We start from the raw sequence: 14,210 nt of genomic DNA on the forward strand, positions 1-14,210 counted from the left end.
TACCATTTGGGGATGAGACCGAGTGGGGAGCTGGGAACATAACTTCACAAGATGGAATTCACTCCTCCCCGACTTTAGGGGAGTAAATGAGTGTTCCCTTAAATGCTGACTCCGGGACTTGAAAAAGAGGCCCCACCCTTTCATTGGCCGAGAGGGACTTCCGGTTATTGTTGGACCATAACCGGGTTGTTCATTAGAGGAGCAGTGGTGTTTAAGGAGTAAGATGTAACTCAGGGGTAAAACGGTAATTTGACCAACTTGAGTTACGAACACTCGTGAAGGATTGACTCGTCATTAATGGTCGTATATCCCTGGACACGAAAACATTCTGCAGTGAGAAGAGTGCAACTACGGTTTTAGTGAAATGACCCGTAGTTAACGAATCTAGATTAACTCGGTCAATGAGTTTGACCGATTAATCTTGCATCGTTGGAGCTTCGGATCTGTAGGTCCATTAGGTCCCCTTGCTAGCTCATAACGGGTTAAAACGAGGATCAAATTTTTTGGAAGAATTTGAATTGTTCAAATTACTTAAGGGATTATATGTATATTGATACATTATAATATATATAGTTAATTGTAAATTAAAACTATATATTAGGAGAGATATTATTTGAATGAGATTCAAATAAAATTAATATGAATGAGATTCATATTAAAACTATAGGTTAAAAATAATGTGCATAAGATGTACATTAAAAATATAGGTTATACGAGAGAAATGTTTAAGAATATGATTCTAATTTTATAATAAATAATTAAGTGTTATACGAGAGGTTGTTGTGCGTGGGGAGTTACCCAGTCACGTCCCCTTCTTTCTTCTCCAAGTGTTGGAGAAGGTGAAGAGCAGTGGTTACAGAACAGAAGGAAAAAAGAAACTCCCAACGATTTCTCTCAAAATTCGCTCAATCTCTCCCTCTCGTTCCAAAGGATTGCTCCCACCAGCACGATCCCGAGACCCAAGAGGATAGCGAGGAAGACATAGTGGTGGTGTTCGAGGGAAACTCGTTGAAGAAACGTTCTTCAAAGGTAAAGTTTCCTCTGTATTTCCTACTTTGTAATTCGATTTTGTATCCCGAAAATCAACAACGAAAATCCGTTTCCACTCCGGGATTCACATCCCTTCACTGTACTCGTATATATTCAGGAAAAGGAAAGGGTCTCAAGATAGTTGAGGAAAAACGTGTTAGTGAGGTAATTATTGGTATATACATGTATTGACATTCTGCTTATGATATTTGAGTTGTATATTTGTATATACATGTATTGACTTTCGTATTTTGTTAATTCTTGAATTGGTATATACATGTATTGACATAATTGAGTTTTATGGTGATATATACGTGTATTGAATTCTAATTTTGATTTTTCTTTAATTGGTATATACATTTATTGACCTTTTAATTTTGATAAATTTTCTAATGTTTTAAAGAACGATACAAAGCCTAATGAAGAGAATGAAAGAGTGAAATAATGAATCCACCGATGAAAATAAGAAAAATAACTCATCGTCAAAAGAAGTTAAGAAATTGAATCTGATGACGATACACGCCCAAAGGCTACAAATTTAAGAGGCATCACCTATTTTCCTAATCGTTTTGATTTATGGGTTGTTAATCTTCGATTTTTTAATTTACTTTTGTTGTAGATGATTTATTAAATGATAAAGAAATAGGAAAACAAGAATGCAAATAACATGTGACAACATATACTCCTTAGTGGTTAGGTATATATATCAATTGATGCAAATATGTATATATACATTAAGAAGATACGGTAGAACAATTGCAGAACGATGAGATGAGAGATGAATCGTTGTACACAAATGGTTTAAATTAACTGAAATACAAAACAAAGTAATTAAAATAATTAACTGAAATCCGTTGAATGTAGGAAAATCATTTTGAATTCAAAACAAAGTTTGTTACGTGGTTGAATATAAGAAAAAACCAAAAAGACATAGAAAAGGGTATTGTTGGAAAACTACGTTCTTTTGTAAAACTCCTAAAATACCTTTAGCCATTTGTGGAAAATTTAAAAACTAATAGACATTTTTGAAAACGGGTGGCCAAATTTAGCTATCCACTTAAATTTCCCTAAATAAATTATACATGAAGTCCAAAGGAAGGTTATAAGACTAATTACATGAAAACACTACTTGAATGCTCAATCCCTAAATAACCCCTAAATTGGAGCTCTCATGTTTGATGTCTTCATGTTCCCTTGAATCTTCTTTCTCCATTGTTCTCTTTCCTCATGAAGCTTGATTGTCTACATGTTGAAGTGAAGATCTCTTTTTCATCGGTTGTCCCTCATGGCATGATGTGCATTGCGTGAAGCATATCAGTCTTAATTCTTGTTTGTGGCATGATAGGTTAGGCCACCCAAATAAAATAGTTCTTAAGTTGTTAAGAAGGCATTCCTGCATCTCGTTCTCGCTGTCTTTTAATTGTGTCTGTCAACATTGTTTGTTCGGTAAGATGTCCATATTACCTTTTCATATATCTCACAGTATCTATGTAATTCCTCTAATATGATTCACAATGATGTTTTGGTGTACTTCTCCTGAAGTATCTTTTAATGGGTTTAAATATTACGTGTCTTTTATCGATAACTATTCTCGTTACACTTGGATTTTTCCTTTGTTGCATAAATCTGATGTTTTCTTGTCTTCTCCAAATTTAAATCTTATGTACAAAACTTGTTGAACTCTCTCATGAAAATATTTCATAGCGACGGTGGTGGTGAGCTTGTCAACTCCTTTATGCGCTCCTTATTTGAGTCGCATGTCATTTGACATCATGGTCCTTATACTCCAAAGCAAAATGACATTATTGAACGCAAACATAGACACATTGTAGAAACTGCATTATCACTTATTTCTCGTTCTTCTGTGCCTTTACATTGTTGTATCATGTGTTTGCCACCGTAGTATTTCTCATTAAATCGTCTTTCCTCTCCTTCCCTTGATAATGTTTCTCCTTTTGAGCGTCTATTTTATTCTTCCCCTGATTACAAACGTCTCAAAGTTTTTGGTTGTGCTTGTTACGCTTTACTTGTCCCTACCCTAAGAACAAATTACAACCACGCACAACTTGATGTATTTTCATTGGAATTCTCTTGGGACAAAGGGCTACATTTGCTTTGACCCATGTTTCATATTTTTTTGTTCATCCGCCCGGTCATTTTCGACGAAACTTGTTTCCCTTTGCTGAACCATCTTCCACCATAGACTCAAACCTCCTCAACTCATACCTTATTTTCTCCCTCATATCCTTCTCATTTCAACGACATCACCAACCCAGCCTTTTTCTGCTAATAAGCCAATCTCTGACCAGCAACCTACCGTACATGATTTGTCTAAATGTTTGCCCCTACACTTTCGCCCTCTTGTTCTTCAACTCAAGTGTCAACACTTCCCTTGTTGTGACCTTTATTACCCTTCCATCGAGTTCTTCCCCTGGTATTCCCTTGTTGGATTGTTACCCCGCCATTCCGACACATGATCCCCAACCCCAGCTGCTAGCTCCTCCTTGCCATCTGACCCACACCCTCTGCCACCTATTCATACCATACCATTTGCAGTCTCCAATACTCATTCCATGCATACACATTCCATGTCTGGTATCTCAAAACGTAAGCTGTTTTATTTATCTGCCACTTCATCTTTGGATAGTGAAACTAGTTTGTTTACTGTTGGAACCAAATTTGTCGATTCACAGGAGTGAAAGGATCGAATCTCCAGTGGAAGCGGTTGATCACTTGTGATTCAGCTTGAATTAGAAACGAATCGATACCGATTTTAAAAACATAACATTTCTATTAAAAAAAGGAGGTTAAGCCTCATGGGAGGATGAAAACGACTTACGTTTGAAGACTGTTGACAACCCTTCTTCCTCGAGTACAGAATTTGTATCGGCACAAAAAGCGTTCCCGAATGCACGAATCCAAAAATTGGACACTACCACTATGTTACCTTACATGTCTCAAGGATCAAGAACCGGATGGTGAGATCCTTTCTTGGAGAAGGAGACGTACAGAGGAAAAAACAAAACCAATTTTATATTCTATGAAAAAAAAAAAACTCCAAATGGAACAACCAACAAAACACAGCATCGTTGGTGTTTTTTATTCAAGGGGGAGAGAGAGAGGGGAGGGTGCACCACTTCCCAACAAAATTGCTAGGGAGTGGTGAGTTTTATTAATTAAATAAATAAATTATAAATTAATTATTAAATAATCTATAATATTTATTTAATCTAATTTAATTTAAGAAATTAAATTAAATTAAAACTATTTAATTTAATTAAAATTAATTAAATAAAAATAATTTAATTAAATCACATTTAATTAAATCAATTAATATTTGAATCATATTCAAATAGACATTCCCTCCTAACCTATAGTATTTAATATGAATCTAATTCACATTCAATTAAAAACTAAACCTATAGAATTTAATACGAATCTAATTCACATTAAATTTTAACCTATAGTTTATAAAGTGAATCATATTCACATTATTATCTCATAATATATAGTTCTATAATGCATCAACATACATTATATTAAATTGTGTCATACACAATTAGCTCAAATTCCTTTTAATTAAATTTGAACAGTTCAAATTCCTTCCAAGACTTAATATTCTTAATTACCTTTTACGAGCTAGCAAGGGGACCTAACGGACCTATAGATAAGAAGCTCCAACGTTTATGAGATTAATTGGTCAAACTCATTAATCACCTTCATCAACATACGTTAACTACAGGTTACTCCATTAAAAACCCGCAGCTGAACTCTTCTCACTACAGAGTATTTCTGTGTCCACTATAACGGCAAGCCAATCAGTCAAGAGTGTTCGTAACCACATATGGGTCAAATTACCGCTTTACCCTGGTGTTACATCTACCTTTAGTACCGCTGATCCTCTAATGAACAACCTGGTTATGGTCCAACCCAATAACTGAAAGTCCCTCTCGGACCAGTGAGAGAGTGGGCCTCTTGTTCAAGCCCCGGATAGTCAGCACTAAAGGGAAACACTCATCTACTCCCCTTAAGTTGGGGAGGAGTGAACAATATCTTGTATAGTTATGTTCTCAGCTCCCAACTCGGTCTCGTCCCCAAAATGGTGGGAATGTTGAGTTGGCGACTCGGGCCACTCTCACCCAAACAGATCAAAGAATGAGCCCTCACGGCAGGAGTCCATAACTCACTCAGGATTGAGAATGAGTTGTCTGGTCATCATATGAAATAGCAATCTGTTAGTCAATGACGTTACATCTAATGATTGGTTATTTGTGGTCCAGTCTTATACAAACTCATTGTACTACCCCCACTCAGATGTCTCCCACGAACGACCTGGATCGAGCCGTCTGTAACATTTACAAAGTGGGCCGTATCCATAGTGTTGCCAGGGTAAGGTACCCAACCTTATCCATATACCATAGACCCTTCAGGTTATTCCTGGGACATTATCCACTTGTATATCGAGGGTATATCAAACCTAGTATATATACTATCCCTGTTACTTGACAATAACATTGGATGTTTAGTTGATTGGATTTAGACAATGCATTGCTATGAATTCAACAACAAATTAATTGAATAAAAATGTATTGAATATAAATTTATTTTTACATGAATACAAACTATGAGTTTAGGGCAACACACCCAACAAAGAGGCTATGGCTGATGAATTTTCTGCACTTCAAAAACAAGGTACTTGGTCACTGGTTCCTTCACCTCCGGGAAAAATATCATTGGTTACAAATGGTTTATCGCATCAAGCATCGCCCTAACCGGTCCATTGCGTACTATAAAGCACGCTTAGTAGCAAAAGGCTTTCATCAGGAACATTGCCTTGACTACGGTGAGACGTTCAGTCCCGTTGTCAATAAACCAACAGTAAGCCTTATCTTGGCTCTCTCCACCATATTTGATTGGCTCCTACGACAACTCGAAGCCAAAAATGTTTTTCTCCACGACATTCTCACTGAGGACGTCTATATGACCCAACCTCAGGTATCCAGGCCTTCATCATCATTGTGAAAACTGCACAAGTCACTCTATGGTCTAAAGCAGGCCCCCGTGCCCAGTATGAGTGCTTCACCAGGCACATTACTACTATATTTGATTTTGTTCCTTCTTATGCTGACCCCTGTTTGTTTGTTCGTTGTGTTGGTAGATATATTACATATCTCCCCTCTATGTGGATGACATCATTCTCACTATTCTCACTAGTAATGATGCTGCTTTTGTTAACCACTTCATCTCCAAACTTCAGACCACGTTTGACATGACTGACTTTGGAAGTCTCAAATACTTCCTTGTTCGTGAGATTGATCACCCAGGCAATTACCTTCTCATTAAATATGGTCGTGATCTCCTGGTTCGTTTTGGCTTAGCTTATGCTAAACCGTGCCTCACTCTTGACGCTATAAAAGGTCCTTCCTCTTCTATACTCGTGCAGTGCTCTCTTGCTGATGCCCATTATATCGACAGATGGCGATGCCCTTCAGTACCTTACATTCTCTCGACCAAACATTTATTTTGTTGTGAATAAAGTTTGTCAATAGATCCACTGTCCGACTAGCACTGGTCTTGCGATTGTCAAGCATATTTTCCGATATTTCAAAGGCACTCGTAATCAAGGTCCGCTTTCTACCCGACTCTCTCTCCTTTCATGCCTTCTCTGCTTTGATTAGGCAAGCGATTTTTCTGATCGTCGGTCCACCACAGGCTATGTAATCTTTCTAAGGTCTAATCTTATCTCGTTGTCTGCCAAGAAAAAATCTATTCTTTCTCGCTCTTCCACTGAGGTCGATTATCGTGTGTTGGCTGCAACTACTGTTGAGTTGTCATGGCTTCGCCAACTATGTAAGGATCTTCGCATCTTTCTCTCGGATGTCCAAACACTTTGCTGTGACAACCAATCCTTTATTTGACTGGTATCTAATCCAGTCTTTCATGCTCGCACCAAATATATTGAAATTACTTTCATTTTGTTCGTGAACGTGTTGTTCGTAAGGATCTCTGCCTTCAATATGTTCCTATCGAGTAGCAACTTGCAGAATTATTTACAAAGTCTCACACAATAGATCGGTTTCATCTTTTATCCTCCAAACTTTTGTCTCTGTCAAAGGTATCATAAGTTTGCGGGGTCATGTTAAGTGTATCTTAACCATGTATTTTAACAATGTATCTAAACCACTTCCTTTACCTGTGTTGGGTGTGTTGCCCTAAACTCGTAGTTTGTATTTATGTAAAAACAAATTTATATTTGATAAAGTTATATTCAATAAATTTGTTGTTGAATTCATAACATTGCAATTATCTAATCTAATAAACTAAACATCCAAGGTTATTGTCATGTAATTGGGATAGTATATATATTTGGTATATATTTGATATATTTTCGATATACAAGTGGATAATGTCCCAGGAATAACCTAAAGGGTCTATGGTATATGGATAAGGCTGGGTACCTTATCCTGGCAACACTATGGATACAACCCACTTTGTAAATGTTACATACGACTCAATCCAGGTCGTGTGTATAGAGATATGGGAGTGAAGGTATCCTATACAATAATTTTGTATTAGACCAGACCACGAAATCGCAAATCTTTAGATGTAATGTTGTTGACTAACAGTTTGCTATTTCATAGGATGACCAGACAACTCATTCTCAATCTTGAGTGAGTTATGGACTCCTGCCCGTGAGCACTCGTTTTTTGATTTGTATGGGTGAGAGTGGCCCGAGTCGCCGACTCAACATTCCCACCATTTTGGGGACGAGGCCGAGTGGGGAGCTGGGAACATAACTACACAAGATGACATTCACTCCTCCCTGACTTTAGGAGAGTAGAGGAGTGTTCCCTTTAGTGCTTACTCCGGAACTTGAACAATGGGCCCCACCCACTCACTGGCCCGAGAGGGACTTTCGGTTACTGGTCGGACCATAACTAAATTGTTCATTAGAGGATCAACGGTATTTAAGGTACAAAATGTAACAGAGGGAAAAACGATAATTTGATCCATTTGTGGTTACAGACACTCGAGAAGGACTGACTTGCTGTTAATGGTCGATTTCCATGGACACAGAAATATTCTATAGTGAGAAGAGTTCAGCTGCGGGTTTTTAGTGGAGTAACATGTAGTTAACGTATGTTGATAAGGTGGTTAATGAGTTTAACCAATTAATCTCTTAACGTTGAAGCTTCTGATCTATAGGTCCATTAGTTCCCCTTGCTAGCTCGTAAAAAGTAATTAAAACATTAAGTCTTGGAAGAAATTTGAATTGTTGAAATTTAAGTAAAGAGAATTTGAGTTAATTGTGTATCACACAATTTAATATAATGTATGATGATACATCATAGAACCATATATTATGAGAGAATAATATGAATTAGATTCATATGGAAACTATAGATTAAAGTTTAATGTGAATTAGATTCCTATTAAATATTATAGGTTGAAGTTTAATATGAATTAGACTCATATTAAATACTATAGGTTATGAGGGAAGTGTATATTTTGAATATGATTCAAATATCATTTGATTTAATTAAATTATATTTATCTAATTAATTAATTAAATAAGATTTAATTAATTATTAATTAAATTTAATTGTTTTATTAAATTAAATATATATTAAATAAATATATATATATTAGTTTGTTAATTATGTTTTTATCGTAATTAACAAAACTACCACTTCCGAGCATTGAGGAGATTACTTCCCCTCCTCTCTCATCCCTCCTCCCTCCTCCCTCCTCCCTCCTCCCTCCTCCCTGTTGTTAAAAAAACACAGGAGTTCTGTGTTTTGGTTGGTTTTTCCCTGGACAAAACTATATTGCAAACAACAACCTCTCTCTCTCATAATCTCGCAAAAATCAAGAAATTCCTTTTTGTTTTCTTTCCAAACACTAGTAGAAAGTCGGTCTTCAATGACAGTTAAATTCTGTCATTAACATCATTCATGACAATTATGTAATTGTCATCTATTAAGGCATCAAGAAAGAGGAGAAGATGACAAATTTGAAAAATTGTCATCAATGCATTTTCAATTACAGTTATACTTTGTCATGAATAGATTTTCCATCACAATTAATAAATGTCATGGAAAGTCATTTAATTACAATTTATAAGTGTCACTAAAACAATCAAATATTTTTGTCATTCTGTCAATAAATACCTAAAGACGACAATTTATAAATTGTCATTAACTAGTTTTTAACGACAGCTAAAGATTGACATGATTTTTTTTAACGATTATTTATAACTGTCATGAAAACTTTTGTAGTGATAGTTTTGATAGTCAATATTGCCAGTTTTAACAATCACGAAAAATTGTATAGTGACAACTTAAAAATGTCATGCAACATTAAATAATGACATTCGATAAATGTCACGTAAAGGTTTACAACGACAATTTAGAACTATCATGATGTACTTGATAATGTCAACATTTAATTGTCAAGAAACAGTTTTAATTTTTTATTTTTTTTGTCACGAAACCTATTTTGTTGACATTTATAAATGTAACTTTTCATATAAGCATGTTTTGAAATATTTCTAAAAATCGCTTTCCATAGTTGTACCTGTGCCTGCCAATTGTAACGTATTTTACATACAAGAACATATATATCCATTAATACACCAACCCACCTACAAATATAAAGTATATACATATAGTAAATTATATATACATGAACGAAGGTTTTCATGTCCATCAATCCCGTACATAAACAAACTATACCAAGTAACTACTAACCCAACAAAAAATGGCCCAACAATCATCTTTTAGATATTCCAAGTAGCTACCCGTCGTGGTTCTCCAGGCTGTTCTTGGAAGACCTAAACAATGGACAAAAACCTCAAATATTTCACAATAGTATATGCAAAAGGTCAAACTATAACAAATGTAGCTAACATATTACTATTATATGTTGTTAGAGTTCATACCGTGTAAACGTGAAAGGTCAAACTACAAAATGTAGCTAACATATTACAGAAACGCTCGGCCCTGCTTCCTTCAACCCTCGCTCCGACTTTGCATGACACATATAAACACTATATGCATGACACAAATATGAACAATAAGTCTTAATTGGCTATCTTTGCTGCAGGATAGCCACACAATTATCCAACTAAACTTTAAACCACACAATTATCCAATGATATATTATACTATATGCATGACACATATAAACACTAAGTCTTAATTGGCTACTTGCACAATTTTACATAAGCAAGTCAAGCCTAAAATCAATGCACGATATTCACAAAAGAGACCACATAAGTAGCCAGAACGGGAGAGAAAGACAACTAGAAACAAGATATGAACACACCAATCTAAACAACATAACTTTAACAAACACAAACGGAAACAGAAACATTATCTAGCACATGTCTCACTGCAAGAACAAGCTTTCACAATTAGTAAAAGTAATGAAATGAGAAAATATGAAAGACATAAAAGTTTGAACGCACTCCACTATTGCCAAAATGCTAACTTGTAAAGCACGATATAAAATAGAAAGTAAAACTGAGAGAGGGACATAACAAATGAAAACTAAGTTCTTCCTCCCCTCCCAATAATAAAATTAAATGAATGATCACCCTCTGTCTTTTGCACTATATATATGTACATCCTTTGCTCTCATTCAACTCAATGCAATTTATTACTTTGGCAATCATTCTGATCTCCTCCAATGTAGTACCCATGTATTTTATTTTCTTTCTCCACACCAAAATGAAACGAAACTATATATATACATTCTCCATTCCTTCAGAAGACATGAAAACATAATGTCTAACTAATTTTACGGGGTGGTAAATGACACAACGAATAATTCTACCATGACCAACATGCTTCTCAAGATCATACGATATGTTTCAGCTCAAGAATATAGTCAATAACATGAGGCGTTAACAGTGACCGAGAACCATACCTCAATATACCGTTACAATATATGTGGTTCATGCCGAGGGTATTGCCCAAATGTATTTGATGGAACCCTTCACTGAACAAAAATTTTCAATCTCCAACATGCGGCGGCCAACAAAACGACACTGAGTTACATGAACGGGGAAGCCAAAAAACAAGATAGCACATATACTACGAAAAGTATATGTGCGAGAGTATGAACTCTGCCAACTCCCTCCTGATCACATCTAAGTGCTCCTAGAGCATGACATCAAAGTACATCAAATATGGATAGTATGATTAAACTTGTTGTCAAACTTCAAGAGCATGAGATCATCCCATGAAAGACATCGTAGGGAGGACCATCCCAATAAAGAAACTACGATGACGTATAATGGTCATTAAAAGGAGAAGTTTCCTAGAAACAAACAAACTTGCAAAGATATGGAGGCTGACAAATATCTAAATATAGTATCTAACTTGGTTAGTCTAACAATTAGACAACTCTCATAAGGTATAATTTAACTAAATTAACATGGAAAAAATAGAAACCTTCCTATTTTTATTCCTATTCCTATTTCATATTCCCTAAAATATAGCAAATACACGCACTTGTTTTTTTTTTCCTTCCCCACTCATTTTCCTTGTGTATATAGCAAAGGGATTGAAGAAAAATTATTATGATTGTTGTGTATATAAGAAAGTTATTACTAGTAATATTTGCAAATACAGATTCCAACACAACAAAATTGATTAAACAAAAACCAACCTACGTACACTTCTTCTACATCCTTTAGTAATATAGTATAAATAGAAACCTTCCAATATGAATAATACCACAATTGTAGGAAACCAAATGCAAGGAACTATATAGCCTCAACTAAGAAACTTTGCAAAGGAGATAAGTATTAAAACACCAATAAGCATAAACTCAAGAAGATGTTGTAGCATAGAAGAGAAGGAAAGAAAACGTTGATTATGTCATAGAGAGAAACTTGCAATATAATACTGTGCTCCAATCATTTAACAACAAAATCCAATCTTTAGACAAATTCATTTCTTTCATAGACATCATTTCTTCATGAGGCATTATGGATGACACAACCATATGGTAAATTATTTCGGAATAAAATGGTCTATTTATTACAAACATATGGTACCTTTTTCCTCCTATGAATATAACCCAAGTTGTGATTGAGAGATCAAAAAATCAAGAAATCAAGCATGGTAAAATTTCCCCCACTATGGATATAACAGAGCCAATCTCATTGTGAGTGGATTTCTCACTCAACTAATATGTAAAGTCTAAGTTATATAACACTTTCCAAGAATGAGCTCTCTTTAGTCTACTTCAAATGAAGTTAGCTATAAACCTTGAATTAGCACTAAGAAATTTTAGTTTATTTCAAAATCCAGCACACTAGAATGCATCATCAAGGAGATTTGAGAAGTCATAGAATCTACGGAATTAATAGGTTTCATTCATTGTTGATAGTTGTGCCTCTCAAATTAACTTCAACAACTCTGATTGCCTTCATCAAAATTAGATAAATCATGCATTGGGATTTTGAAGGCAAACAATAAGATAATTCATGCATGATTTTTCCCATATGTCATATCAAAACAATTAAATATTAGCACAAGTAGTCAATATAATTGATGAGATTCCAGCAAAAGGGAGTCCAATATTAAGATATTACTTAGCAATATAAACTGAAACTCTCCCGTCGAAATAAAACAATGCATAATATCACTAGTTATACCATATAATACAGAGTAGGGCATGATGTTGACCGACAAAATAAATCCTTAATAACTAAAAAGTAAGAATAGAAACAAATGAAATATGAATTTCTCATCACAATAAATCCACGTCCAACAGAGAAATCGACCAAATCATGTGTAGAATGCAGGAAAATGTTTGTGCCATATGATAAACATACACAATCAATCATAATCCAGTAAAAATGACAAATCCTACCATTCTGTGAAGGCTTTGACTCGTGATTGGATTTGTTTGTGTTATTTTCTTTGCTGCAAAGAGTACAAATGATCAAGATGTAATGATTATATGCATCATAAACGGACCTCAAACAAAACCCTGTGTATTACAAAGTATGAACACATGCCTAAGTGGATCGATAAAATAAATAAGCAGTAAAGTAAGAACAAATGAAACCCTTCAACAAAGAAAATATGTAGCACCTTAAATGAGAACCTCCAACGGGCAATGGGGTAGTGATATGAATTTTTTCAAAAGAAAACTAAAATAAAATAAAATGGAAGATGAGGAGGAACTGCATGGAACCTAATAAACAAACTTCCTTACCTATTTTATCTCAGTTTATTCAAGTTACACAAAACCAACTCGGCAATCCCATCCATAAACTGAACAATTGCAGAATCAAGGCATCATAAATCATTTTAGATAGAATGAACCTAAAACAACATTTGATTGGCATATTTGCTAATAAATTTCATCTCCATGTTGAAAACATCAATTACCAAAATACTGCAAGATTAACAGAATCACCAACCTTCAAATTGTATAACTTCACAAGATTGACCTGAATAAGAATGAAAAATGAAAAATAGGAAGGGGTAGTACTCCAAGATTGACGAACAGCAGTGATGGTCAGCGGTGGTCACGGTAATCAGTAGCGTTCGAGGTGTTCAGCGGCGTTCGCGATGGTAAGCGGTGGTCGTTGGGGTCAGTGGTGGTCGCGGTTTTAAAATCGTCACGACGTCATTGTCAATTGAAGCGTCGATTCGACCCTCACCCGTGTTGCATTGAACCGATGCCATTCGATTAACCTCCGACAACGTGCGATTCGACAGGGATTTGCGGTGGTCTACGGCATCATGGTGGTCAGCGTGCAAGAAGAGAAAGGGATAGTTAGGGATTGTGGCGTCGTGGTGGTCAGCGTGGAGAAGAGAAAGGGATGGTTAGGGATTTAGGGTTAAGGAGGGGTAAAGGAGATTTTTTTCAAAGGGGTAAAAGATTTTTAGAGAATACATAATAGAATAATAAAATTTAAAACTTAATTCATCTCAATCTAACGAGATATTGGACTTTAAGTTCTAATTTACCCAAAAATAGATCTCTGAAATTAGAAGATCCAGTAATTTAATTATCCTTAACGAAAAATCCAAAGCACAATTTAAATCTTAAAATAAAAATAACTTGAAAACTTGGGACGTTACAGAAATCATCTTTCTTAATATCTTCTTCCCCAACATTAGAAGCCTCATCTTTCTCAAAAGAGTCGAGAATTG

At 35.3% G+C, this 14,210-nt stretch overlaps 1 long non-coding RNA gene across 9 annotated transcripts; it reads right to left on the bottom strand.

Annotated features, from left to right (window-relative positions):
* Nucleotides 1-9,674: 9,674 nt before the first annotated feature.
* LOC148207774 (uncharacterized) lies at nt 9,675-13,914 on the bottom strand. Of its 9 annotated transcripts, none has more exons than XR_015787667.1 (5): nt 13,472-13,913; nt 13,264-13,322; nt 10,960-12,968; nt 9,971-10,078; nt 9,675-9,862 (listed from the first exon to the last, which is right to left on the bottom strand). It is a non-coding gene; the product is annotated as an uncharacterized LOC148207774 (long non-coding RNA). The 9 variants fall into 9 exon arrangements; XR_015787666.1 differs by having other exon boundaries at nt 10,960-11,192; nt 12,916-12,968; nt 13,264-13,905; XR_015787668.1 differs by having other exon boundaries at nt 10,960-13,322; nt 13,543-13,914.
* Between the last annotated feature and the right edge of the window lie 296 nt (nt 13,915-14,210).

Source organism: Momordica charantia, unplaced genomic scaffold (genome assembly GCF_013281855.1).
Source record: "Momordica charantia cultivar OHB3-1 unplaced genomic scaffold, Mcharantia_2.0 BLBB01000085.1, whole genome shotgun sequence".
Taxonomy (NCBI): Eukaryota; Viridiplantae; Streptophyta; class Magnoliopsida; order Cucurbitales; family Cucurbitaceae; genus Momordica; species Momordica charantia.